The sequence below is a fragment of the Podarcis pityusensis genome (genome assembly GCF_964106645.2).
Source record: "Podarcis pityusensis genome assembly, chromosome: 5".
NCBI lineage: Eukaryota > Metazoa > Chordata > Lepidosauria > Squamata > Lacertidae > Podarcis > Podarcis pityusensis.
In genome coordinates, this window is record NC_138032.1 from 84,944,318 (window position 1) to 84,971,854 (window position 27,537).

Consider the following 27,537-nt stretch of genomic DNA (forward strand, 5'->3'; position numbering starts at 1 on the left):
AATTCTTGGTAGAAGTGAATATAGTTTTTTATTATTATTATTTTAAAAAGTCTAGATAACAGTCTATTTTATGCTTTCCCCATAAATGAACAATTCCAGCTTTTCTGTAGGGATTGGAGTCTGGATCTCTAAGAACTTAAGCAAGTGAGGAGATTCACTTTCAATCTTTCTGTGTAATTGTCCCATGTGGACAATAATGTATTAATAATAACATTTTGAAACTTTGATATATTTGTATATTCTTCTTTGTTATTAACATGATGGAACACAAAGGAATTTTACAGGAGACTTATTCAATATTTTCAGTTGGTGGGTTGCCTCAACGTTTTCACCAATCATTCATTTTACCAGACAAGTTTATCAAGTAAAAGAAGCAATTTCCACATTCTCCATGGTTCCAGTTACAGATAGGTAGCCGTGTTGGTCTGCCATAGTCAAAATAAAAAAAATCCTTCCAGTAGCACCTTTAAGACCAACTAAGTAAGACCACTTAGTTGGTCTTAAAGGTGCTACTGGAAGGATTTTTTTTATTTTCACATTCTCCATGGTTTACTGTTACGCCGGTGTGCAGCCGTTAGCTTATCTAAGGTCACTTAGTAAGCCCATGACAGAGACGAGATTCAAATGATTCCTAGTAGCTCAGTCTGATAAGCATAAGGCTTATCAGCTCTATGCTATGGTTATAGCATAGAAAGAAAGTCACCAATCTTTCCCATGAGAATCTATGCGACCAGAACATTCCTCACCTGTTTGTGATGTACAATGTGACAATTCTTTCCACTGACCTCATTAAATCTGAACATTGTGAGTGTGCTTCTGGAAGCTAGGACTTCACATCTGCCAGCTCAGAGTAAATGGCCAAAGTTCAGCATATTGCTAATCAATATCATTTATGAAAAGTCTCCAAATGTTACCGGGACAGGAAGAGCAAGGAAAAGAAGGAGCAAGAAAAGCGCAAGAAGGCTGAAAAAGTGGCAGGTTTTATGTTGGCCACCATTCCTTCCATGCCCCTTAGAACAAGGAATTTTGGGGAATCTAGAAATGGCAGTTGCCAGCCAGAGCTTTGAAGAGCTTCCGTAAGTTTCTGCACTCATGAAAATTGGGCTTCTAAAAAAGATGAAGGAGAGGAGACGGTTTCAGTCTCCCTTTTGCTGCTGATCCCCTTCCACAAATTCGGGGGGATGTTTGAATTTTTCAAAGTATAAACTTTAGAGTTGGGAAGAAGCTAGAAATGTGCTGTGTGGAAAAGAGCTTGATGGTTTGGTTTGGTTTGGTTTGGTTTCCTTCTTCGTGACATTTGCCTCATTCTCGGTGAGAAGGAAAAAGGGAACCCTGAAACTTCAAAGTCGAACCTCAGACCTGGCAAAGTTTGGGGAATCCATTATGGACTGGAACCATGAGCCATTTGTGGGGAGACTGTGAAGCTGGATTCCCCACACCCCACCTTTTATCAAGGGCAATGCAGAGGCAACTCTGTTTTCTGTCAGCAGAATCTGGAAAGGTTGGGTCACTCACCCAATGGCCTGTTTTCTAGCGCTCCACTGCAAGCTACTGGTAAGATGGGAAATGTCACCAAGTTGCCTAACAATGCAGGGGTGTCTCTCTCTCTTTTGTGTTCATCTGTTGTGAGCCACAACAATAGGAAGTGTTACCTGGTTGCCTAAGTAATGGGTGCATGCCTCTATTTTCTGGCTCACAACATAGCATGAGAAGGTAGTCACGCAACATTTTATAACCTGAAATCTTCCAAAAATTTGTGCCTAAGCATGACCGAGGTGATACTTTGGGCTCAGCACTAGTTTATATCCCTACTTAGCCATGAAGTGGTGCTAATACAATTACTGCCTCTCATCTTTATTTATTCAAAGGGCAAATATTTGGGGATCATTGCTAATTCCACTTGTCCACAAATGAAGTATCAGAATAGAAATAACTAGATTACCATCATAAAATATATTCAGCTCTGTATTGAGGTCAGTTAAACACACATATTAAGAACAGCACCTTCAGATTCTTTTCACCTCTAATGGTTAAAAACTTTCCGCTGCCTAACAATCCAAATTTGCAGATATCCAAATTGTGGATACTAATTCCTGTATCCACAAGCAACCTTAAATCTAAATGCCTTCGGTTATGTATACAGTGGTCTATGTTTGCCTGAGCTTGAGTATGGACTAGAATCCTACGCCCTGTATTTTGATCTGATACATGCCATCCATTCACATAGTATTGTCAGGATCTGGGCTACTGGCATTGGCTCTTAAGCTCTGGGTTACGATTTGCAGCTTGGGGGTTTAGACAGCCAATCACGTTGAGAATGAGAGTGGCCCAGGCCTTCAGAAATACTTATAAGCAGTTGCTTTGCCCTGTTGGACTGTCCTGTTCTGTTAGCCATTGGCTCACAGAAGTCTCTTGCTGTTATCACTGTGTCTCGCCTCGTAGAAACTCACATACGCTTCACCTTTCTCAATTGGGTTAGTCGTAGTGCTACAGGACATGGTACAAGCAGCACATCTGGAGAAAATGGCTTTTGGCCAGACATTTCCAATCCATCTTAAGTGGCAGTGACTACACACTCCCACCTCCAATATTTCAGTTTAATGAAATATGGTTCCATGCCAAAAGTCCTAATTTGCTGGCGGGTGCCAAGGAACATTTAAAACTGTATGTTCAGAAATAACATTATGTTATGTAAGGTGCAGTATGCATTTCTTTCAGCTGCTCTTGAGCCAGACCAGCAGGAAAGGAGAACTTTAGTCTATTGGTTTCAAAATTCTTCTGTAGCCCAATAGTCATATGAAGTCATAGGTCAAAATAACAGAGCTTTAAACAGGAGCCACGGGGAACAGAAGTGGCCAGTAGCCCCAGATGTTGGCCCAACCAAGCCATTAGGCAAATGTGACATTTGTCTTGACGAAATACCAGCGGCAGTGCTGAACAGTCATCTGTAGCCCACCCATTTTATTTCTTCATCTGCAACAAAGCCAGCCATTTTTCTTACTCCAAGGTAGGAGGTAGAGGTTAAGGAGTGGCAGAGAGGACAACTGAGATAGAAAGTTAAAGGTTTTATTGGACTTTTATTTTTAGCAGAGCTTATCAGTGCATTATCCATCCCTTAATAATTCCCCACTAAAAATAAATGTCTACTAAATGTCTATGATATTCTATTGGAACTGAAGGGAAATGACAGTACATATAAGAGAAAGCGGGAACATCTTTCAGAAAGGACCTTGGCCACAGACAAATGAGCATTTATTTGCAGAAATTGTCCTCCAGGACAATTCACAAGGGCAGGGTTACCATCTCCTGGGGGCTAAGCTCTTTTAGGACCCCCAATAATTTGGGGGGGCATGTGCCCCTCTCATGACAACAGCATCAGAGGAGGAGGAGCTGCCAGCCATTGAAGACATGCTGGCACCACATTCGGTTCTGACTCAACCCGACATCATGGCAGAACATCTCTCTCTCTCTCTCTCTCTCTCTCTCTCACACACACACACACACACACACACACTGTGTGCAATGCTGCCCCCAATCTTCAGCACAAGTTGGCATGCCTGTACCAGGACTTGCAGCCGAACCCTCTTCTGGAGCATCTAAGGGGAAGAGGAGGAGGAGTCACAAGAAGGATTCTCACTCTCAGGGTAAGATTTCTAAGACTTTTGCCCGAGTGCAAGAGTCCTCCTTGCCTGAGATGTTCCAAACAAGTCAGGCTACTGGCTTGAGCAGATCACGATAGAATCAGTTGTTGTTGTTGTTTTCTAGGAAAAAAAGAGCTGGAACTCACCATGAATACCTCCCTTGTTCTCTTATTACGGCAATGGAGCCCACCTGACAGGTGTTGGAACTGAGTTCTGGCTGGGGGAAAAAGCCCTGGCTAGAATCATTTTGCCAATAGAGCCTGTGTTATATTCCTTGGAGGGTCCAGCAAAACTGGAAATGGATTAGTATTTGTTGAATTTGTCCTGCTGAGCTCCTTCGTCTCTTAGCGGAACTTGACACATCTGGACATAGGGAGGATACTTGTGATTTCAGCCAAGAAGCTTGGTACGCATAGGGTACCCAGAGCGGCAGCTGAAGATGGCTGGAGTCCAGGCCGTAGCATAGGAAGATCAGGAGCAAGCAGAGGAAACACTGTTGGAGAAAGCCATGCTTCCATCCATCCTTACTGTACCTATATAAAGGAGCTTCCTTCTAGAGTTGTCAGGCGTCGATTATGGCTCAACTGTTTAGATTTAATTGAATGAGACAAGGATAACACCTTGGAATACATCGCTCTGCAGTGTTGAGTCTCACTATCTAGTCCTGTTCTATAGGTCATAAGGCTCAACATGAACCAGGATCAGGTTCAGCTTCCACCCATATGCTATGTCTTCCTTGGAGGAGAGGAAAACAATTGACTTGGGGACTCTGTTTCGGTGAGAGTGAAACCTACCCTTCATGCTCGATGCTTAGTGGCCTGAATTTGACCATTGGGAACCGCATAGTTGGTTGCACTGTGTCTCTATGTGCAGAGCACACAGTCGTACTGCAACACTTATGGGCCTCGTTTTTACCCATCAAGACAGCAGGCATTTTTGCTAATGTTCAGTGCAAAAGAAATAAGAGTGGTGTTTCTTATGGTGGTAGGGTCACCAATGTACAGACATGTCTCGAAGGTGCTGAAACACTGGACATTGGCGGTTTTGCAAACAGAAGGAGGAAGCCAAAGATGAACCCAGCTTGAAAGTTTGTGTAATGGAAGATACCAGAGTATCTCCTCTGGTGGGGAAGTGAGTGGACTGTGAGAGGAAGTATAAGGTATGGAGGCAAATGTTGGTGAGGTAGAAATATGGGATTGGACAGAAGAGGGGAATTCAGTGTTGGAGCAAGATTCCTCTAGACTCCAGGCCCTAGTTCCTAGTGATAGAAGTTATACAATTCATGAAAGTCCTTGTGTACCAGGAAGTTAATAAATACATCTAAAGAATTGTTCTTCACCATGTGAGAAAAGTGTCTGTGTGGGGAAGGGAGTGAATGGGGAAATTGCGAAAGCCAATCTCATAATAAACATTTTCTGTCTCGAAAGCCAAGCTTCAGAGTAAGTATTTCTAGAAAAGCAAGTACTAACGCTGCACTTTTAGGTGTCAGTAAATTCATTATTGCATTAACTAGGCCTAAATTATTAAACCTTAATGATGTGGGTTCTCCGAATGTGCTGGGCTTCATTTTCCCACACAGAATCAATGTTAAACATTACAGTATAAATTAAGTAATACTTTACCCTGGCATACTGCTGCTTTGAATCGAGTTAGCCCAGGAAGATGTATATATTTGCGACTACAGGCTCTGTCTGGCCTCCTAGCAAGGATGGTATAGTTTATTGTAACAAATGATCACCAGACCCGTAATGACTTAAATGATGCATCCATTTTTGCCAGGGAAAATGTACGAGCCACGACGCTGCGCCGCTTACGGCGATGAGGAGCAAACAGAGATCTCATACTATAAACATAATTTCCATGGAAGCCTGGGGGGCCATCTCCCTTTACAGGGTTTAAAAGCATGACGCATATCACAAAACATTTTAGGGCGGTTAAATTAATAGAACATAGATTCAGGCGAAAATTTGAAAAGGATAATTTTAACCGGATTTGGGCTTTAATCCTCTTTACATTTTAAAGAGAATTCTGAACGGCACAAAAGAGAGACTGAGGAGGCCGTGGAATAGCTCCCTCTGTAGTCATGTGAGGGCCGTACCGGAGAGCAACCTTTTGCACAGCAACCCCATCATTACCCAATAACTTTGTATTTTAGTTCTCTGCCAGAAAGAGGTCCGCCCTACAGTGGGAATGTGCATGGGGAAATGGCTCAGTGGGGAAAAACACCTGCCCCTACCTAACCATTGAAGTGTATTTATGGAAATAGAGCAGGCCCAGACACGTCCACTCAGAAGTAAGTCCCGCTGAATTCAGTGGGGCTTCCCCCCAAGCAAAGGGATATGGTGAGCAACCCACAGGCTAATTTAGGTCTCCCCATTTGGCCCACAAGGCCATTTTGACCAAGCCAGGTCTACCCATCCCACACCTGCTCTCATATTTGATGCCAGGTGTTGAGGTGGGTAAGGACGTGGCTTGAGCTGAAAGGGGGCTTGCAGGAACTGCCTCCCACCTGCCACAACCTGTGCACTTGGCTCCAATGATCAGCTGATCTGCAGAGAAAAAGAGGAAGAGGAGGAGGAGGAGGAGGAGAAGGAGGAGGAGTTTGGACTTGATATCCCACCTTTCAATCCCCTTAAGGAGTCTCAAAGCGGCTTACAATCTCCTTTCTCTTCCTCCCCCACAACAAACACTCTGTAAGGTGAGTGAGGCTGAGAGACTTCAGAGAAGTGTGACTGGCCCAAGGTCACTCAGCAGCTGCATGTGGAGGAGCAAGGAAGCGAACCCGGTTCACCAGATTATGAGTCCACCGCTATTAACCACTACACCATGCTGGCTCCCATGTTGGTTTTCTGCCACTTACATTTGTTTAGAATCTCCTGAACTGTTTTTTTTTTTTTTTTTTTTTTGCAAGGGACTTGGATTTTCTTATTTATAGCTTGTGGAACCAGCTGCACTGGGCTTTGGACAACCCGACCATCAGCTCTTTGTTGGGCTTGCAGAGTGCTATGCAAGGGCTGTGCCGGCACCTGATTTTGGGTGGTTCCCTCATACAAGGCCATGGGGATGCAAAATTGAGATGATCCATAATTGAGAATATCCATTTGGGGGCACCCAATTTTGGCCTTGCGCAGGGCACCATTTTACAAAAGATTACCAAAGTCCACCTTTGCCTACATGGTTTAAGTTCAAGCCATGCAGGCAAAAATGGGTCACTTGGCATCGGGTTATTGACAGGTGGGCAGCCCCACCCACTTGTCAAACTTGGCCCATGAGAGGCGGGGGAGATAACAATTGGGCCCACTGGCCAGGTCCAATTCCTCACTCTTGATATAGGGCATCAGCCTTGTTGAGATCACTGGTCCAACTTTCTGTCCTGATTGAAAGCAGCTGTCCAAGTTTGTGGTCCCACATCTTTTCCAGCCCTTGTAGTACTCAACATCATTTTTTCACTGGCAATGCCAGGTTCTGAAGCTAGCAGCTTCTGTATGCAACGCATGCACCTTACCAGTGAGCAATGGAAATCCACTGGAAATTAAAAAAAAAGCTTTCCTTTCTTGTTCTCCACTGGCTTTGCCTGTTACTCACTCAAAGGGTAGTTGACGTTTGCTTATCTCGCTCTTCCATGTGAATTATAAACGACTGGTTTGCCTTGAATCCAAATCGTTTGTATATGGGCAACAGCAGGACACGCCAGATGTCTTCAGACTTAACAATTATTTTTTAAAACTTATAGAACACAGGCTAACAATTTTAACTCATAAGAGGAACATAAACATTAACTGAATAATGGCTTGATTGCTGCTTATCTTGGCCAGAATTGCTCAGGACTTTTGAGGGCTTAGCAGACCCAAGGTCTTTCTCACGTATTGCATCCAAAAGTGAAATCATTCACTTCTTTTCCTCTCACATGATCTGCTAAGCTGAAGCCTTCTGAGCTTGCCTCTCTAAGACATTTTATCACATGTGGTGGTCATGTTTTAAGGTAAAAGACTTCTGGGAAATGATTTATAATGAATTAAAGAAAATGTTTAAAAATACATTTGTTAAGAAACCAGAAGCCTTTCTTTTAGGTTTAATAGGTGAAGAAATACCAAGAGAAGATAAAATACTTTTTACGTATGCAACAATGGTGGCAAGAGTGCTACTAGCCCAAAAATGGAAAGAAGAAGAATTACCAACAAAGGAAGAATGGCAGACAAAACTGATGGAATATGTGGAAATGATGAAGCTGACGGGGAAGATTAGAAACCAAGAGGATCAAGTATTTGTTAGAGACTGGAGTACATTTGTAGTTTATTTAAACAAACCACTGTAAACAGTTAAAATCATTGGTAGCATTGTAATGACATTTTTAATGTGAAATTGGTTATGTTAATTGGGGATATACAATAGTTGGATAAAGCACAGGATGCAGAAAAATTAAACTTTTAATATATGAACCCATGGGAGGGGGGGAGGAAGTCTGAAGGTTCAGAGAACCTTGTAATTTGATGTTTGAATTGGTGAGAGATAAAGTGTATAAAAATGTGAAAACCTAATATATATAGATTTTTAACTTTCCTATACAGGGCTGCCTTCAGATGTCTTCTAAAGGTTGTATTGTTACTTATCTCCTGGGCTGGGGGGGGGGTCACATAACTCTATACCCTCCATCATTTCTCCAGTGAAAATAAGGACATTCTGGGATCAAATCAGAAACTGGGACGGCTTCTGTAAATCTGGGACTGTCTCTGGAAAATAGGTACACTTGGGAAGTCTGAGATTTGAGGAGGCCTTCAGCAAAGTACTGAGTCCTAGGCAAGTCCAAGGCATTTTGCTGCCTAAGGTGGAACAGGAAATTGCCCCTTCCACCCCAAGTCAAGGAATGTAGTATATAAGGCTACCTTTTTTTTTTTTTGGACAACTTAGATGGAAAAATTGTGAGTAAATACACACCATAACAATAAATTAAGCAATTGCCCATTTTACTCCCCGTTCATGACACCCAAATTTAACTGCCTAATGGTAGGAGAGCATTCTTTCATTGATGGATCATCTCAGGTTTACTTGGCGGTGGTGGCAGTTCCAATGTTGGCAGCTGCCATTTTTAATTTCCCACAATGCCGCAGAGCATCCAACATAGGGACACTCCAGGGCAAATTAAAATGGAATCCTAAACTGGGACCCTAAAATAGTTGCCCTAGAGTGTTGTGTGCTTATGCCAGGCCTACATTCTTCTACATGTCTCAAACACAGCCCTGGGAGCTACGTGAATCACACATTTTGTCACACACACTTGATGAAACCAGTAGATGCCGAGCGCAAGGATTGTACCTGCCTTCAAGGATTTATATATCCAAGCATCCTTTTAAAATTTGGGAGTCGCATTAGTGTCTGAGTGATTTCATGGGCTTCCTTAGACAGGTATGTAATTCAAGCTCAGACATGGTTAATTCATAACAGGGTAATTTACATTCTTGTTTTTGAAAACACAGACGCACAGGGCAGATTAAATGATTTAGGGACCAAAGAAAAGATTCCCTTTGACACTGGGAGGGGACAGCAAACTTGGCTGCATGCGTTGCAAGGCATAGCCAGGCAATCATAATTCACTTGGCAGAGCAAGGTAAACAGAGATGAACCAACCCTTCTCAACTCCATCACATTAAAAGGGCTTTTTGAAATAAATTACGCATAGGCTATCAAGGTTAGGCAGGGATGAGGACCTACAATCCTGCTCAGCCTCAGACCTTGAGAAATTATTAGCTCCAATAGCTTATACAGTGGTACCTCAGGTTAAGTACTTAATTCGTTCCGGAGGTCCGTACTTAACCTGAAACTGTTCTTAACCTGAAGCACCACTTTAGCTAATGGGGCCTCCCACTGCTGCCGCACTGCTGGAGCCCGATTTCTGCTCTCATTTTGAAGCAAAGTTCTTAACCTGAAGCACTATTTCTGGGTTAGCGGAGTCTGTAACCTGAAGCATATGTAACCTGAAGTGTATGTAATCTGAGGTACCACTGTATTTAATAAAAACACAACATGGGCCTTCATAAGTATATAAGCAAACCAAACACAATAGTAATAGTATTAGTATTCATAGAATCATAGAATCATAGAGTTGGAAGAGACCACAAGGGCCATCGAGTCCAACCCCCTGCCAAGCAGGAAACACCATCAGAGCACTCCTGACATATGGTTGTCAAGCCTCTGCTTAAAGACCTCCAAAGAAGGAGACTCCACCACACTCCTTGGCAGCAAATTCCACTGTCGAACAGCTCTTACTGTCAGGAAGTTCTTCCTAATGTTTAGGTGGAATCTTCTTTCTTGTAGTTTGGATCCATTGCTCCGTGTCCGCTTCTCTGGAGCAGCAGAAAACAACCTTTCTCCCTCCTCTATGTGACATCCTATTTTCCATCCTATCAGTATGTGACATCATATTGATGATGATGATGTTTGTATCCTGGCCATCTTGACTGGGATGCCCCAGCCACTCTGTATGGCTTACAACAAATGTAATAAATAAAACATGAAAGATCCAAAACATCCCTATATAGGGCTGCCTTCAGATGCCTTCTAAAAGTTCTATAGTTTTATAGTTATTTATCTCCTTGACATCTGATGGGAGGGCACCACTGCCAAGAAGGCCCTTCAGAGTGCATTGATGTTTAATTGCCTTAAGAGACTCTGGATTGTATATTGCACATTTCTGGTTGCATTTATTTATTTAATAAACGAGGGTGGTGGTGGTTGCTTAAATAAGTTTATAGCACCATTATGATTTTACTGTAATTACCTGTGCAAAAAAAATTGGGGGGGGGGGTGTTGATTCTGTGTGTGTGTGTGTCACAGATTTTAGCTTGCCCATCTCTTTGCAGCAGGCCAGCCACTTTATCCCTTGCTATGCAAAAGAAATTGCGTGAATGAATCACAGAGTTAAACCTACATTTACAGTTAAACACATTCATTCTAACCAAGGCTGCGTGCCTGGTTAATAAGCTTGTGCCATTAGCTAATGTTAGTATAACTCACCCCCAGAGCTAACTGCAAAGGAATCTCAATTGCAGAATACCCCTCTGGTGAACTCTAGATAAGTATACTGCTATAGTTAGGAAGGCGGACAAGAAACCTGAAACTGGATTTCCATTTAAATAGTATACTTGTGATTGGAATTATTGGTATTTACCCATTTCCTCTTGGGTTTCACTCCTGACTCGATAGGTCTTTAATCTATAGAACCCTTGTGCAACATTATTCTAATATAGCAATTCAGGTACATACTTTAGTTGAAAGTTCAGAGTATGCAGTGTCCCCAAAGGAATTAGCTTTCTATTCACACAGCTTTAAGTACATAGAATGCTATTCCCAGTGAGGTAATAATAAGCCCCTTCTTTGACCTCTTTAGCGGAGCCTTTTGCTGGCTGAGAGTATAACCTTTCAGCTCCACAATTATTGTGGCAAAGAAATGTATTGAACTATTTCTGTGGCCTTCCTTTCCGAAATCTATTCAGAAAAGCCTGGCAAGAATACACTGTACCACCAGTTGTTGATATAGACAAGCAAGTGTCCAGAAAAGCAGCTCAAGGCAGCAGCACAGTGGAGTCAGTAGCACCTAAGACTTAATTTCAGGGTTGTGGGTTTGAGACCCACGTTGGGCAAAAGATCCCTGCATTGCAGGGTGTTGGACTAGACAACACTAAGGGTTACTTCCAGTTCTATGATTCTATGAAAAGGAGCTCAGAACACAAGTCCTTGAAAAAGAATTCATCTCTATGAACAGTACCATTGGTTGACGAAAATCTTGGAATAGGCAGAGATGGCAAAACTGACAGCAGTGATAAAAGATACAAATTTAGAATCTTTTAAAGAAGACTGGAAGCCCTATCTAGTCTATCTAAAAAGTTACCTTCCATATGCAAAGACCACAGCGGGGTTTCAAGGGTAAGGAAACAGCAGACTGTATTAATAAGCATGTTAAAGGTAAAGGTAAAGGTAAAGGGACCCCTGACCATTAGGTCCAGTCGTGACCGACTTTGGGGTTGCGGCGCTCATCTCGCTTTACTGGCCGAGGGAGCCGGCGTCCAGCTTCCGGGTCATGTGGCCAGCATGACTAAGCCGCTTCTGGAGAACCAGAGCAGTGCACGGAAACGCCGTTTACCTTTCCGCCAGAGTGGTACCTATTTATCTACTTGCACTTTGACGTGCTTTTGAACTGCTAGGTTGGCAGGAGCAGGGACCGAGCAACGGGAGCTCACCCAGTCACGGGGATTCGAACCACCGACCTTCTGATCGGCAAGTCCTAGGCTCTGTGGTTTAACCCACAGCGGCACCCGCATCAATAAGCATGTTAGAGAAGATTAAATAAGACGGAATCTTTAAACACAATTGTATGTAATTTGAGTTATAGACATTGATGTTAGGTGAGTCACTAGTTTTGTGGAACAGGAATAGAATTGTAATCAAATGTAACTTTCTATATGTGAAAAAAGAATTAAAGATTATTACAAAAAACAACAACACAAAGACTATGGGCAGTACCATGGACAGTAGCAAATAGGTTGCTGTTCACCTTACGCAATATCTGTACAGTGGTACCTCAAGTTACAAATGCCTCAGGTTACAAACGCTTCAGGTTACAAACTCCGCTAACCTGGAAGAGCTACCTCGAGTTGAGAACTTTGCCCCAGGATGAGAACGGAAATTGTGTGCCGGCGGCGCAGCGGCAGCAAGAGGCCCCATTAGCAAAAGCACACCTCTAGTTAAGAACAGTTTCAGGTTAAGAACGGACCTCCAGAACAAATTAAGTTCATAACTAGAGGTACCACAGTATGTCTATCCATCCATCCCTCAGCTTCCATTCTAGGGAGGTTCAAACCATTTCCTGCCATACGAGAAAAAACTGCAAGGGGGTGTAGCAGGGCCACACCAGCTAGCCCGCCAAACCCCAACCCACTCCAGCCACAAGTGGCAACCAAATGCACCACCATAGCCCTATGTGCGAAAGAGCTGTACAAGTGGACCAGAACATTCACAGGGAAACCAAAATGCTTATTTACAAAGCTATTGCACTACTGATCTTACTGTAGGTTTGTGAAAAATGGACCGCTTATAAATGCCATTTCCAACTCCTCAAAAGATTGCATCAACGGTGTCTCCGGAAAAATTTACTCATCACTTGGGAAGACAGACGAACTAATGCCAGTGTACTGGAAGAAGCAAAGATCACCAGTGTCAAAGCAATAGTTCTTCAACATCAACTTTGGTAGACTGGCCATGTATCGTCTTCCAAAGCAACGACTCTATTCCGAACTTAAAAATGGAAAGTGTAATGCTGGTGGTCAACAAAAGAGGTTTAAAGACTCTCTCAAGGCAAATCTTTAAAAATGTAGTATAAACACCGACAACTGGGAAACACTGGCCTGCGAGCGCTCCAATGGGAGAACAGCCTTTGTCATGGGCTTTGAAGACGCTCGAACTCAGGACGAAAGGGAGTAACGTGCTAAGAGGAAGGCATGTTTGGCAAACCCTCACCATGATCAACTCCCATCCAGAAACCTAAGCCCCCCTCCCATCTAGAAACCTATGGATGGATCCAGAATTGGCCTCCACAGTCAGTTAAGGACTCACTGTTAAGACTGTGTTCACGGAAGACAATCCTACTTGGCTACGAGTGATCGCCAAAGAAGAAGAAGCCAAATCTCATCCATTTCCAGTTCTGCTGGCGCCTCCAAGGGACTTAACACCATAGCCACAAGCTCCATTGGCAAAATGATACTATCCAGGCCTCCCCCCCCCCGAAATCAGGTGGGCACCACTGCCGTTCTAAGAGAACGGGAGAGGTGTTCATGGCAAGTTGCGGCACCTCTTTAAAAATAGCACTGCCCTTAACACAAGAAACAAAACTGAGAACAACATGCTATGCAGATAGGAGCAAGCTCAATGCAACACTTTTTGTGGGGCAGTCCTTGCCCCCAAACAGTGGGTCCACCACAGACATGAGGCAGATTTCGTCCTGGAACAATTCTGAACCTGAAAACAACCCTTCACCTTTGTCCGTATAAATGAGAGCTTACCATTCCATACAACCTTATGCCATGGTAACCAATGTGGTAAACTCTATATGTTGCTGCCCTGCAACTTTCATCATTCCATGCTGCCTGGGGCTGCTGGGAATTATAGTCCAACAACCTGTGGAGGGCGCCCCCTCGACTACGCCTGCCCTGCGTAGTGAATTCTCTTCTGTGAGCTTGTAGCTTGGATTATTCTCTATTCCAGTTTGTTTCATGAACTCGTGCGAGGAGATGTTAATCTATGCAGATAAATTTCGAAAGGTGAATGAGCTGCCGCACTCCAGTGTAATTTATGTGCAATAATAGATGTTATTTATGTACTCTGAAGGCTCAGCGAGCCAAAACATCACCATTTTGTCTACTTTCAGAGTGACTAAGTAAGGCATTGCATTGTGGTGAAATTATGCGGGTGTGCAAAAGCTCGCCTCTCTTGTGGTAATCCATATACACAGCCTTTACCACAGGAGAAGAAAAATGGTTCCCTAGAAAAATGCAGGGATGTTACTAGATGGCTGAATTGTGCTATTTGTTATTTTACTAGTACTAGTTGCTTGTCATGATGAGCAAAGCATGAGGAAGGAAGAGCCTCTATACGAAGAGGAAACCCTGTGAATATGATGTGCAGTCCGGACACAGATACTTGCATCCACTCCTATTAAGTCCCTGCTGGGGACATCATTGTCAAGGGCAATGAATGACTTCCCTTTCCTAACAGAAAATGGCCCTGAACCTGTTGCCAGCAGGTTTGCTGCATGCATGAAAGACATTCCGTGATGTCATGGCAGCACAGCCAAACACTGCGAGGGGTTTTCAGTACCACAGTTGTGATCAAATATAGACACAGCATTGCTAAGTGACTATTAAAACCCATGAGAATAAGTTATAGGTGACCGAGTGCATCTTGAGGTGAATTTGTTTTTGACTCAGCATCATTTTGTCCATTTTTCTCAGGATTGTGGTGCATTCCCACCACAATACTGTCAGCCCACAGTATTTATCAGGGAGATTTTCAATTATATACTATAAGTTAATTTTCTTTAAATATTGAACCCATTAGTAATTTAATAAATACATTGCAAGTTTTCAAATGTACCTTTGTCCAGTTATATTTTAATAAATTTTCAAAAATTTCACATATACACCCCAATACATAATAAGTTTTTATTCTGTTTTTGCCGACTTCCCATTTCCCATTGAGGTTTTTTTTCTCCCTCTTTGCTACACCTTATCTTCTATCTCTTATACCATAACAACAATACAATAATTTCTAATGCATTTTTCAGGCGTAAGTGTTTGAAGAAAATAACATAACAGTAAAGTGCTGAAAAAGCCACATTAACTAAGAGGGAGAATTATTTGGAATAATTCAAACAACTCTCTCTCTCTCTCTCTTTCTCTCTCTCTCTCTCTCTCTATATATATATATTGAGGTATTATGTCAACACCTTTTCTTCTCTCCTGAAATAAAATCACACTTTATCTTGCAACCTAGTAAAAAGTAGGCCGGTACTATTGCCACCATATTGCAGATGGAGGCTGATTCAGAGAACAAAAGGTTTGCCAAGGGGGTTATCAACTCAGCTCATTGCAAAGGTAGGATTTCCTAACTCATAGCACACTTCTAAATGTTCTGTCACCTGGCGGCAAGTCCCAATGAATTCAACCAGGCTTACTTCGAAGTAGACATGTATAGGAGTTTGCTCTTAGCATCTTAAAGCCTCTCCTCCTTACAGAGGGGGGAGTTGTGAGTAGGAGCCATTTCCCGTGTTGGCAGGGGTCGTTCCAGCCCCCTGCCCAGCTGGCCTGGCTGCCGTGCCACACCCCCAGGTTGCCAACCAACCAGGTGGAGGCTTGGGGGCAGAGTTTTGCCGCTCAAACGTGGCCGCAGCAGCACTTCCCTTTCATTCCACTGCTGGGTGGCGGTTAGGCATTGGAATACCGTATGTTTGTGTATTGGAGAGCAGGGTGTGGCCATCGCCTACCCCTCCACTTTATGGGTATTCAGGTGAAGGAATCCGGCGGTCGTGGATCCTGTCCGACGCCCTTGCTGGTGGCTAGGGCCATGCCACGACCCTCGGTGACATCAGGGGGAGCTTTCAGTTGTATTTGCATCAACAGGCTCCTCCCACTAGTGGTTAACCCTTGTTAGACTCGCCCCTCCCTGAGGGGGTGGAGTCACGCTCTGTTGTTTTATCCAGTGCCTAAGCCAATACCTCTTACATGCTGGAATCAATAAAGTTGTGGCCTTTTTTAGCCCATTAACCTAATATACTGTGTCCATGTGTCTTTCTTATCCCCAAGCGGGTGGCGGGTCCTTGAATCACAAATACAAATGGCACCAGAACAGTCGTGGCTTTCAGTCGCGAGGAGTGACTCCCAAGCCTTCTATTTCTCTCTTCCTTTCTGCGTTTCGAATGTTCAACATGAGACAGGGTAAGAAGCAGCCACATTTCTAAGGATTTTCTTTTTGTTTGCTTTTTAGGCTACCCCAACCCCAAGCAAGCACGAATTCAAAGGCCTCGTTGGGTGGAAATGGAAAGCAGCTTCCTTGCATTAATTAGCCAAGCTTTGCTACGATTGCACTAAATACTTTGTTAATAATTTATCTGACGGGGAAAAAATTAGGCACTATTCTCCCTGACTTTGATTTTCAGAAATGTGCTTGATATGTGGAATTATTTGATGTATCTGAACACATTTCTGCCTGTGGCTTGCTCATGCATTATTCACTGCAACAACTAAAGTATTTGCTTTATAATTTGCCCTTTTTTGCTCTCCACTCATTCCTCACCTAAGTCACGTAACATCATTTCCACGCGGCGTGAATCCTGACCCAATGCAGAACAAATGCACAGTGGGAAGGGGGCTGGTTTTAAGGTAAAGACTGGCCACTGGATGTTGGGGCCAGAGGATCTATACTAAAGGAGACACGGGACTGTTCTCTCCAGAAGGCTGTCAGTGTAGGATTTCTTTCACAGAGAGTTCAGCTGGTTGGCCTCTGTCTGTCTCGGGAGACAGTGGAAGAGTGCTCCTTCGGATGTTAACTCAAACCGTTGGAGAGTTACAGAACCTTCTGTGGCTGTAGAGACCACAATATGGGTTGTTGTTGTTTAGTCGTTTAGTCGTGTCCAACTCTTCATGACCCCATGGACCAGAGCACACCAGGCACTCCTGTCTTCCACTGCCTCCCGCAGTTTGGTCAAACTCATGCTGGTAGCTTCGAGAACACTGTCCAACCATCTGGTCCTCTGTCGTCCCCTTCTCCTTGTGCCCTCCATCTTTCCCAACATCGGGGTCTTTTCCAGGGAGTCTTCTCTTCTCATGAGGTGGCCAAAGTATTGGAGCCTCAGCTTCAGGATCTGTCCTTCCAGTGAGCACTCAGGGCTGATTTCCTTCAGAATGGAGAGGTTTGATCTTCTTGCAGTCCATGGGACTCTCAAGAGTCTCCTCCAGCACCATAATTCAAAAGCATCAATTCTTCGGCGATGAGCCTTCTTTATGGTCCAGCTTTCACTTCTATACATCACTAATATGGGAGAGACTGTCTATTGAGAGGTTTCTGGTCATGGTGGAGCCCAATTCAACAAAATCATTGACCACCTCACAGACCAGTGAGACATGACGATCTCTCCTGACGACAAAGGCAACCTGTGGTGTTTCTACCTTAACGCCAATCAGGTTGAGCTTATAACTTGCAACTGCTCCCTCCAGCGTTGTTTTTTGCTGTGTTAGCAGTACCAAAATGATCTCTCCAGGGTACAGGCCTGGGCAGTGCGTATTGAGGTCCTCAGCTGCCCAGATGACATGATGCCCCTCTCAGCTTTGCTGATGTGGTCCAAAGGAAAGCAGAGCAATGCACTTGGCACCAGATTAGCTGAAGGCGTTGTGGGAAGGAAGCATAAAGATGACATCCGACTACCTTAGGGACTCCATTCCAGATTTGTGTAGGGTTTACTCCTTAGTCTTTTCTTCTTCCAAAGATGTCCTACAAGGCAGCAAATCACCAGATTTAGGGTTCCCAAGAAACGCTCAACCCGATGATGGGAGAAAATGTACCAGGCTGTTGTAAGCCTCTAACCATGCTTTAAAGTACCTGGTCTTCCCTTCGTGAGCCATTTAAATTGTTAATGCATGGTTGCTTGACTTTTGCTGCAACCAGTCAGGTTCTACTGATGGAACCCAGCTGAGGAATAATGGGTATCGTTATTTTGGAGAACGTGGGGCAACTTTGTTATGGCTTAGGCCAGGGCTAGGTATGGAGGACCAGGGTTACCCTCCAGTTGTGTTGAACTCCATCTTCCATCAGCATCCAGCCCATCATCACAAATGGTCAGGGATTATGGGAGTTGCAGTCCAACATTACCTGGAGGGCCACCATTTCCCCATCCCTGACTTAAGCCAACTTAACTTTGGTTTTTATGCTGATTTGTGGCCTATACCAATGCTAAGATTACAGGCCTTGAGGTTGAGGAAGATTTCCTAGTCCTTGTGTATCTGCTGTGATGGAAGGAATGAAGATTGTGTTGGTCTGGAGGGCCGCTACAGTTTGATTTCAGAAGTACTGATCTGTTGGGGATGACCAGAATGGAGTCATCACTTGGGAGGTGATGGGGCTGGGAGGTCAATAGCAAAACAAAAACCAAACATGCTCATGGGTCTCTGTGCCAGGTGAAAGGCTGCAAGTTTCCAAACACGGCCTATTACGTTCATCTCCCAATTAATTTTCAAACCATTTTTCTGCCTCTGGCAGCAAAGTACTGCAGCAAGAAAGCATTGAACTGCATTAGAACATCTGAAGTCCTTTGGCTTTCCATATCCCAGTACTAGAGCCCCATTTTATTGGCTAGACTTGAAAAATAAAGAGTAGCTGGCAACCCAGATTCCCTAAAAGGTAAAAGTAAAGGGACCCCTGACCATTAGGTCCAGTCGTGACCGACTCTAGGGTTGCAGCGCTCATCTTGCTTTATTGGCTGAGGGAGCCGGTGTTTGTCCGCAGACAGCTTCCAGGTCATGTGGCCAGCATGACCAAGCTGCTTCTGGTGAACCAGAGCAGCGCACAGAAACGCCATTTACCTTCCCGCCAGAGCGGTATCTATTTATCTACTTGCACTTTGATGTGCTTTCGAACTGCTAGGTTGGCAGGAGCAGAGACCGAGCAACGGGAGCTCACCCCGTCACGGGGATTCAAACTGCCAACCTTCTGATCGGCAAGTCCTAGGCTCTGTGGTTTAGCCCACAGCGCCACCCGTGCCCCTCCAGATTGCTTATTGCAACTCATAAATTAAAATATGGAACCCAATAAAAGCCAAATATGCATATATTTTTTACAAAGCATGGAAGTATAATTTGCTTATGAGGGACGTATCTCAAAGGCACAAGTCCTTTCACTTTTAAAAAGTGCCTGTTGTGCCTGGGTTGAAAACATTGCTATATCTGTTACAAGGTTTAAAAGTAACCACAACAAAGAATGTTACTTGCCCAAAAATGGAAAGAAGAAGAAGTCCCAGCAAAAGAAGAATGGATACAAAAACTTACAGAATATGCAGAAATGGTGAAACTTACCAGAAGAATAAGAAATCAAGACAACAAATTTCTTATAACAAAATAGAAATGGGTTACTGAATATTTACAGATAAATTGTAAACAGACATTTAAAGCAGTGTGTGTGATTCTTTAAATTCCTCACTGTTTCGGATGATTCCTCAGGATCCAAGATACTCACATGCAGTTTCAAGGCCAACCTTCTACGCGTGTGCCCCGGCCATTTATTCACTGATAATTAGATAAAACAAACTGGAGGATTTTTAAGGGATAAAAAATTTGCACGTAGTAACGGTAATATATTACCGGAGGGTTGCACTTTGTTACATCCATTTGTTAGTCAAGACGGCAGAGCTGCAATTTAATAGGCAAGAAATAAGTACAGTAGAGGAACAGGGGGAAATTAAATTCCGCATGATCAGCAAGGTTTCGAACAATCGCTAGCCAGCTGAAGTGGGTGCCATATCTATAAGTCATTTTGTTTTATAGGCCATTAGGATCTCCTGAGAGAGGCTGCATGGAGACCGCTGCTTTTTGTTGAAATTAAAATGTCAGAGAAAAAGAAATAGAACAAAACAGGGAATCTGCAATTAATTACAAGGCCATAAAAATTCAATAATCAGGAGGCAGTGGTGCTATAGGCACAGCGGTATCTGATTCAGGCTAACAGGAATGGAATACATTAATCTTTTCAAATTAGTTTTTTAATCTGACAGGGATATATAGTGACGTGTTCTTTTACTGTTCAAGCAGGGCTCCTGTCTAATATATAACGCTGAGTGTCTTGAATTAGGACATCTATAGCCATTTGGTGACTACAACATTTTCTCGGCATTTATTCAACCCTATCTGTACACCTGTCCTACAGCAATCAGGCGCAACATGTTCAAAGTTCATGTCCCTGATACTGCCACCGGAAGGAGGAGAAAAGAAAAGGATTTAAATGCCAAGCACAAAGGCAAAAATATCAGCTCCCCAAACAAGCTAGCACAAATGCTTCGAAGAGACAGCCTGTTCTTTCGCAGACTTCAGTCGCAGGCGAGGGAAGAGGTTGTCTCATTTTACATGGGTGCAGTGGAATCGCCCAGTTCACTAAACCCACCCTTGTAACATCCCAGTTGTTAACATTTGCACCAATGTATCTGTCCGCACCAACTGAATGCTTGGACTATGCCAGCAGAAATCCTCATTTTGCAGCGCCCTTGCCAGTTAGCTAGCATTCCACCCAGATGGTTGGCAAATAAGAATAAGCAGTACGTGGAGCTATCCATCACTGGTGCTCTGAAACCAGGAACTCCAGAGTGCATTAATCTCTGCATTGTGGGAGTTTGCCAAAAACGAGAGAGAGAGAGAGAGAGAGAGAGAGAGAGAGAGAGAGAGAGGAGGGAGTTTTGTTGGCTAGATCTCTTGCTTCACTTACCCCATTAGGTGGCCAGACAGTGTCAAAGTGGTTTGCTTTGATCTCCAAAGTTGCTGTGTCTTTAAAAAAAGAAAGAAATGCTTTTCAGGTTTATACCTTTCACTAATTTGACAATTATTTTAACATTTCACATTGTTGACTTCCTTCCCCCTCTTTCTGTGGTTCCTTAAATTTATTTTTAATATCTTCTGCATATCATGACTTAATTTGCTCATTTATTCATCTACTTTAAATACATATTTATAAAACTGCAGGTTATTACAATAATCTTGCCAATGTTCTTATGTGTTTACAATTTATCTGTAAATATTCAAGAAACCATTTCCATTCTTTATCAAAAGTTTGTTATCTTGATTTCTTATTCTTCCTGTAAGTTTTGCCATTTCTGCATATTCCATAAGTTTTTGTATCCATTCTTCCTTTGCTGGGACTTCTGCTTCTTTCCATTTTGGGGCAAGTAACATTCTTGCCACTGTAGTCGCATACAAGAATAAGTTTCTGTACAGTTTCAGTAGTTCTGTCCCTACAATTCCCAAACGAAAAGCTTCTGGGTTTTTCACAAAAGTTGTTTCAAACATCCTTTTCAATTCATTATACATCATTTCCCAGTAAACTTTAACCTTACTACAAGACCACCACATATGATAAAAAGAACCTTCTTCTTCTTTACATTTCCAACACTTATTTGATTTAGATTTATACGTTTTTGCCAATTTACTCAGTGTTAGATACCATCGATATATCATTTTCATATTTCTTAGACTATAACAAGCTGTAAATCTGATATCCATATTCCACAATCGTTCCCATGCTTCCATGTCTATATTATGACCAATATCTATTGCTCAATGTATCACTGAGGATTTTACTTGCTCATCAAAGTTGCTGTGTCTACTTTTTCCAGCATAACTTCTCTTGAGCCAGTGTGGTGTAGTGGTTAAGAGCGGTGGACTTGTAATCTGGTGAACTGGGTTCGATTCCCCGCTCCTCCACATGCAGCTGCTGGGTGACCTTGGACTAGTCACACTTCTTGGAAGTCTCTCAGCCCCACTCACATCACAGAGTGCTTGTTGTGGGGGAGGAAGGGAAAGGAGAATGTTAGCTGCTTTGAGACTCCTTAGGGTGGTGATAAAGCAGGATATCAAATCCAAACTCTTCTTCTTCATCATCCTGCTTGCCTCAGACAACCAGTCCTGAGATGCTAGTATCTATTCTATTGTTTGCTATCAGATGTCAGTGGTTAGAATGATTACTGTGAGTTTGATTTACAGCAGGAATTTGACTGGGCCGGGGTGGGCCGGGGGGGGGCGACCTGTGGTCTTTCAGATGCTGTTGGACTACAATGCCCATTGTTCATGACTATTTACATGCCGGTTGCAGATGATGAGAGTTAGAGTACAACGCAACTGGAGTACCAGTCAGTTGGGAAACAGAGAAAGGAAGAGATAACGTTGAGCCCTGGAATGTACTTTTGTGGGGCTGCATCTCTGGCAGATCATTTGTGATGCAACGGATTGGCTGTTGTATTGTTTAAGCTGTCTGCCTTCCTCCTATGCTCAACCTGTATGCTTCCTAATAAACTCAAATTTTGCACAATGTCTTAAAGGCTTCAGTGCCTTCCAGAGGAGACCAGACCTTCCCGCTATAAAGCGGTACCTATTTATCTACTTGCACTTTGCCGTGCTTTTGAACTGCTAGGTGGGCAGGAGCTGGGACCGAACGACGGGAGCTCACCCCGCCGCGGGGATTCGAACCGCCGACCATGCGATCGGCAAGTCCTAGGCACTGAGGTTTTACCCCCAGCGCCACCCGCGTCCCCCGTTTTACAATATAGAATACTCATTTAAACATCCTTAAAATATCCATGACTTCCGTTCTTCTCTTTCCATGATTCATTTTGCATATCATAAATCCCTGCATATTTTACATAAACTAAACCTTTCCATATTCCATCATTGCATCCATCAAAACTTATTTACACTGTTGAATTTATCTTAAAGCTGCCAACGTTTTCAAGTGTACACAATTTCCCCTCATATGTTCAATAAACATTTTCCAATCTTTTCTAAACGTATGTTCTTCTTGTTCTCTTCTTCTATATGTTAAGTCCACAAGCTGTGCATATTCCATCAGCTTAAGTTGCCATTCTTCTTCAGTTGGGACCTTGCTCGTTTTCCATTTTGGGGCTAACTAAACCCGGGCCGCAGTAGTGGCATACAAAAATAACCTTTTTTGACACCTGGGAATTTCCATCTGAATTATCCCCAACATATTTTTGGGGAAAGTACTTTTAAATTTTTTTAAAAAATTTCATTATGAATTATTTCCCAATACTCTTTTACCCTTTAACAGGTCCACCACATATGAAAGAACGTTCCCTCAACCTCCTTGCATCTCCAACACTTATCTGTTTCAGTCTTATAAATCTTAGCAAGTCTGCTCAGAGTTAAATACCATCTGTAAATCATTTTCAAGTAGTTCTCCTTCAAAGAATAACACCAAAGTTCAGTATTACAAGTTGGGTGGGGTATAAGTATTATTATTATTATTATTATTATTATTATTATTACTACTACTACTACTGACAAAAAATTCAGGATCTGGGGAAAGCTGGTAATACAGACAATGAAACTGTTGTTCTTTGAGAACTACCAAATGTTCTCGTTGACATCAAATGCTTACTTGCTTTGGAAAAAGTTGACTTTTTTTTTAGTATGCTGATTCTGCCAAAGCATTTTGAAAGAGATGGATGAGACTGAATTCTAATGTAATTTATAAACGTGCGAGGTTCAGTTATATTTATCTGCATAGTCCATGTTTAATTTATGTAAAGTCATCATTGCAGGCTTAAAAAAAATCCTTTCATATTTTGTTATAAGAACATAGGCAGAGCCCTTCAAAAGTCTACTGAGTCCAGCATCTTCTTGCCAACAATGGCCAACTAGATGCCTCCAAGAAACCCTCAAGCAGAACATTGTTACCATTCCTCTCCCATTGTTACCATGCTAGTCACTGAACCTGAAGGTTCCATTTGGCGTTATCATTCTCTCTGCATGCATAGCTCAGAAGCAAGCGTTTATCTCTCTATAGCCAAAAGCCACAAGAGAGAGAGGTGTAAACAGGCTTAGGTGAACCCTAAAGGTAGGAGAACCTCCCCCCAAAATCCAATGAGAACTGAGCATGCTCACTTGGTATGGAGCATTGAGTCAGCTGAAGATTTTTATTTTATTTTATTTTTGTAAGGGTACTCCAAGTCTATAGAAGTTCAATGTTGGTGGAAAGGATTTGGGATGGGATAATTATGAAAAATGTTGGATTGAAGTGAAAAAAGACTTAGAAATATGGTCAAATTTGAAGTTATCATTGTTGGGCCGAATTGCTGTGATAAAAATGAATGTGCTGCCAAGGATGTTGTTCTTGTTCCAAACATTACAAATTTTGGATAAGATGGATTGTTTCAAGAAGTGGCAGGAAGATATTTCCAGATTTGTTTGGCAGGGCAAGAAGCCTCAAATAAAATTTAAGATATTAACTGATGCTAAAGAAAGAGGTGGATTTGCCCTGCCAGACCTAAAACTTTATTATGAATCAGCTGCTTTTTGTTGGCTGAGAGAATGGCTGCTACTTGAAAACACTGATGTGTTGGATCTAGAAGGTTTTAATAATGTATTTGGTTGGCATGCATATTTGTGGTATAAGGTAAAAGCACATAAAGCGTTTAAAAATCATATTGTCAGAAAAGCATTGTTTAATGTATGGATAAGATATAAAGATTTGTTAGAAAAGAAAACCCCAAGATGGTTGTCACCAATGGAAGCGAAGGCACAGAAAAAACTCAATATGGAGGCCAAATGGCCGAAATATTGGGAAATTCTGGAACAAGAGGGAGACAGACTAAAATTGCAGAGCTTTGAAAAATTGAAAAAGAAAGTGTGAGATTGGCTCCATTATTATCAAATAATGGAGGCATATAATTTGGACAAAAAAGTTGGTTTCCAGGTGGAAAAATCAAAATTGGAAACAGAATTGTTAGATTCCAAAATCAAGAATTTGTCAAAAATGTATAACTTGCTGTTGAAATGGAACACTCAGGATGAAACGGTGAAATCAGCTATGATTAAATGGGCACAAGATGTTGGACATAATATAATGATGGCTGACTGGGAACAGTTATGGACCACAGGTATGAAATTTACGGCATGTAATGCCTTAAGAGAAAACTTAATGAAAATGATTTATAGGTGGTACATGACACCAGTCAAGCTTGCAAAAAATTATCATATGCCTGACAATAAATGTTGGAAATGTAATGAGACTGAAGGCACATTCTTTCACCTTTGGTGGACGTGCCCAAGGATTAAGACATTCTGGGAGATGATTTACAATGAAATGAAAAAGGTATTTAAATATACCTTTTTGAAGAAACCAGAGGCCTTTCTCCTAGGCATGGTCGGCCAAATGGTGCCAAAGAAGGATAGAACCTTTTTTATGTACGCAACAACAGCAGCAAGAATACTCATCGCAAAGTATTGGAAGACACAAGATTTGCCCACCCGGGAAGAATGGCAGGTGAAGTTGATGGACTACATGGAACTGGCGGAAATGACTGGCAGAATCCGAGACCAGGGAGAGGAGTTGGTGGAAGAAGACTGGAAAAAGTTTAAAGATTATTTACAGAAATATTGTAAAATTAATGAATGTTAGAAAAATGTTGAAATGAAGTTATATGGCTTTAGTAGAAATATTATAAGGAATTAAGTACAGATAGGTTAATAGAATATTAAAGGAAAAAAATAAGGTTAGAATGAGTTAAGATAATTATAGGATAGAAAACAGAGGAGGATGGAAAGGAATTGCTGAAATAATTAACAGAAGTGGAATACATAAAGGGAGGTGTGAGGAGGTCGTGGAAATAAGTGAATGAAAGATGGGATAATGAAATTGGATGATTTATCTTATTGTCTTAGTCTTGTTTTGTTAATTTGATGTGTTGTATTGTATTGTTTTTCTTTTTCTTTTTTTTCTTTTTTCTTTTAGTGTTTTTGGAAAAATAATAATATTTTTTTTAAAAAAAAAAAAAAGAAAGGATTTGGGATGGATCTACTATGAAACCAATGAAGCTTAAGCTTCAAGGCCCCTAACCACAGAGGGACCCCAGAGGCAATTTTAGCCCACGTGGCTTTTTAAAAATGGGTCTATTCTAACACACACAGCTTCAGAAATTCGTGAAAGCCAGGGAATCCAGAGTAAATTACAACAGGGGCTGGGAAGCGGAGAAGAGCTTTCATTAAAGCACAGTGGAGTGGCATGATGGGGGGGGAGCACCCAGGCAGTGGTTTTTGGAGTGGAAAGGGACCTTATAAGTCCATACGAGTGTCCCTACATTCAGCTGTGAAATGTTGGAGGGCACACGTTCAGCAGAAATTTTCTCTTCAAGCTCTTGCTAAGCCTCGATGTGAAAAGCTGGTCAGAAGCTACTCGGAGATATAACCAGTCTGGTTTTTAAAAAACAGACACCCACACACCCGAGTGTTGCAAGCGCAGAAAGGCCAGAGGTAAAGTATTTTCCCATCCTGCACAAGAATGATAATATCCCAGGCACAGGGAGCGAATGAGCTCTTGGCCTTAATCTCCTCAATGGAGCTTTCTGTGGCTTTGCTCGAAGCACTGGAGGGAGAATGAATCTGGATGAGGGGATATCGGTGACTGAAAGGCTCTGCTCAGTCGAAAGCTGAACAAACCCTTGCCTTGTCTGTTGTTCAACATTTCTGCTACGGCTGTCAGCAGCAGCCCTCTGAGCGGGGGCCGTTTTGACTTCTTTATTTTGGCTTTCAATTCCTGGATTGGGTTTGTAGTGGTTGCTTTTGCAGGGGGGGGGGCGTGTCCTCGAATGCTATCCTGCCCTACGTAACTTGTGACCCATGAAGACTATTGCAACCCACTAACCACGTTTTGTGACCTGCCAGGTGACTCCTCAGAACATTACATAAGAGGGCTGGGTGATATCACGTTTTCAACATCACAATGCATTGTGTGTTGAGACCCCGCAGCCACCCCCTCGTTGGAAATAACTCACACAAGGACACAGATATTAGGTTTATGTTATTGGGCAAATTTTGGCCACAACTTTATTGAAATTACAGAATGTGAGCGGTATTGGCTTAGGCATTGATTGGACCTGACTATATCTGACTCCTGCCCATTGTGCAGGAAGTCCTGTAAGGGTAAGCCACCGGTAGAGGGAGCCCTGTCGATGCGAACCAACTCAAGCTCCCCCTGGCGTTCCCGTCGGAGTCGTGTCAAGGCCTTAGCCCCCCAGCCGGGCTTCAGACTAGATCAACACCCCTGGGTTCTTTTAACAGAATACCCTTAAGCATGGAAGGGCAGGTGATGGCCACACCTCACCTCCTCCACACAAGGTCGAACAATGCATAACCGCAACCCTAACAAAGTTGTGACGATTGCTACGAGGTAGGCGAAAACCAAGTGGCCAGTGCCAATTTGCCAAGTGGAAAAATTCCTACCAGTCCCCTCGGACAACCAAGGCGACCAACCGAAGTACATAGCAAGGCCATTGCCTAACCTGCAAAATAGGGAGGGAGGGCGGGTGATTGAGGAAGCGAGCCAAAGAGGAAGTCCTCTGGCTCGCTCCTCTGTTTAAACGGCCCTGGCCACTCCCCCCCGGCCAGTGGGTTGGCTGGCCGGGCTCTGACGTGGCCGGGATCCCCCAGGCAATGGGGGACAAAGTCCCCCACCCCCGGTGGGGAGCGCGTGGCCACCCGGTCCACCGCAACTCCTCCCCACTGGGAAGTGGAGCAGATTTACTGGCTAAACATCGCAATATAGTAATACATCGCGATGGTAAAAAGGAAGGAGCATTGGCACC

General features: G+C 42.9%; 2 long non-coding RNA genes across 2 annotated transcripts; one reads left to right on the forward strand and one right to left on the reverse strand.

The window, feature by feature from the left end:
* The first annotated feature begins 1,116 nt into the window (after positions 1 to 1,116).
* Positions 1,117 to 4,979, forward strand: LOC308477594. The gene is made up of 2 exons (XR_013986649.1): positions 1,117 to 3,644; positions 3,766 to 4,979. It is a non-coding gene; the product is annotated as an uncharacterized lncRNA (long non-coding RNA).
* Positions 4,980 to 19,308: 14,329 nt separating this feature from the next.
* On the reverse strand, positions 19,309 to 23,573 carry LOC308477340. Its single transcript, XR_013986503.1, has 3 exons — positions 23,334 to 23,573; positions 20,652 to 20,710; positions 19,309 to 19,462 (listed from the first exon to the last, which is right to left on the reverse strand). It is a non-coding gene; the product is annotated as an uncharacterized lncRNA (long non-coding RNA).
* Positions 23,574 to 27,537: the final 3,964 nt, after the last annotated feature.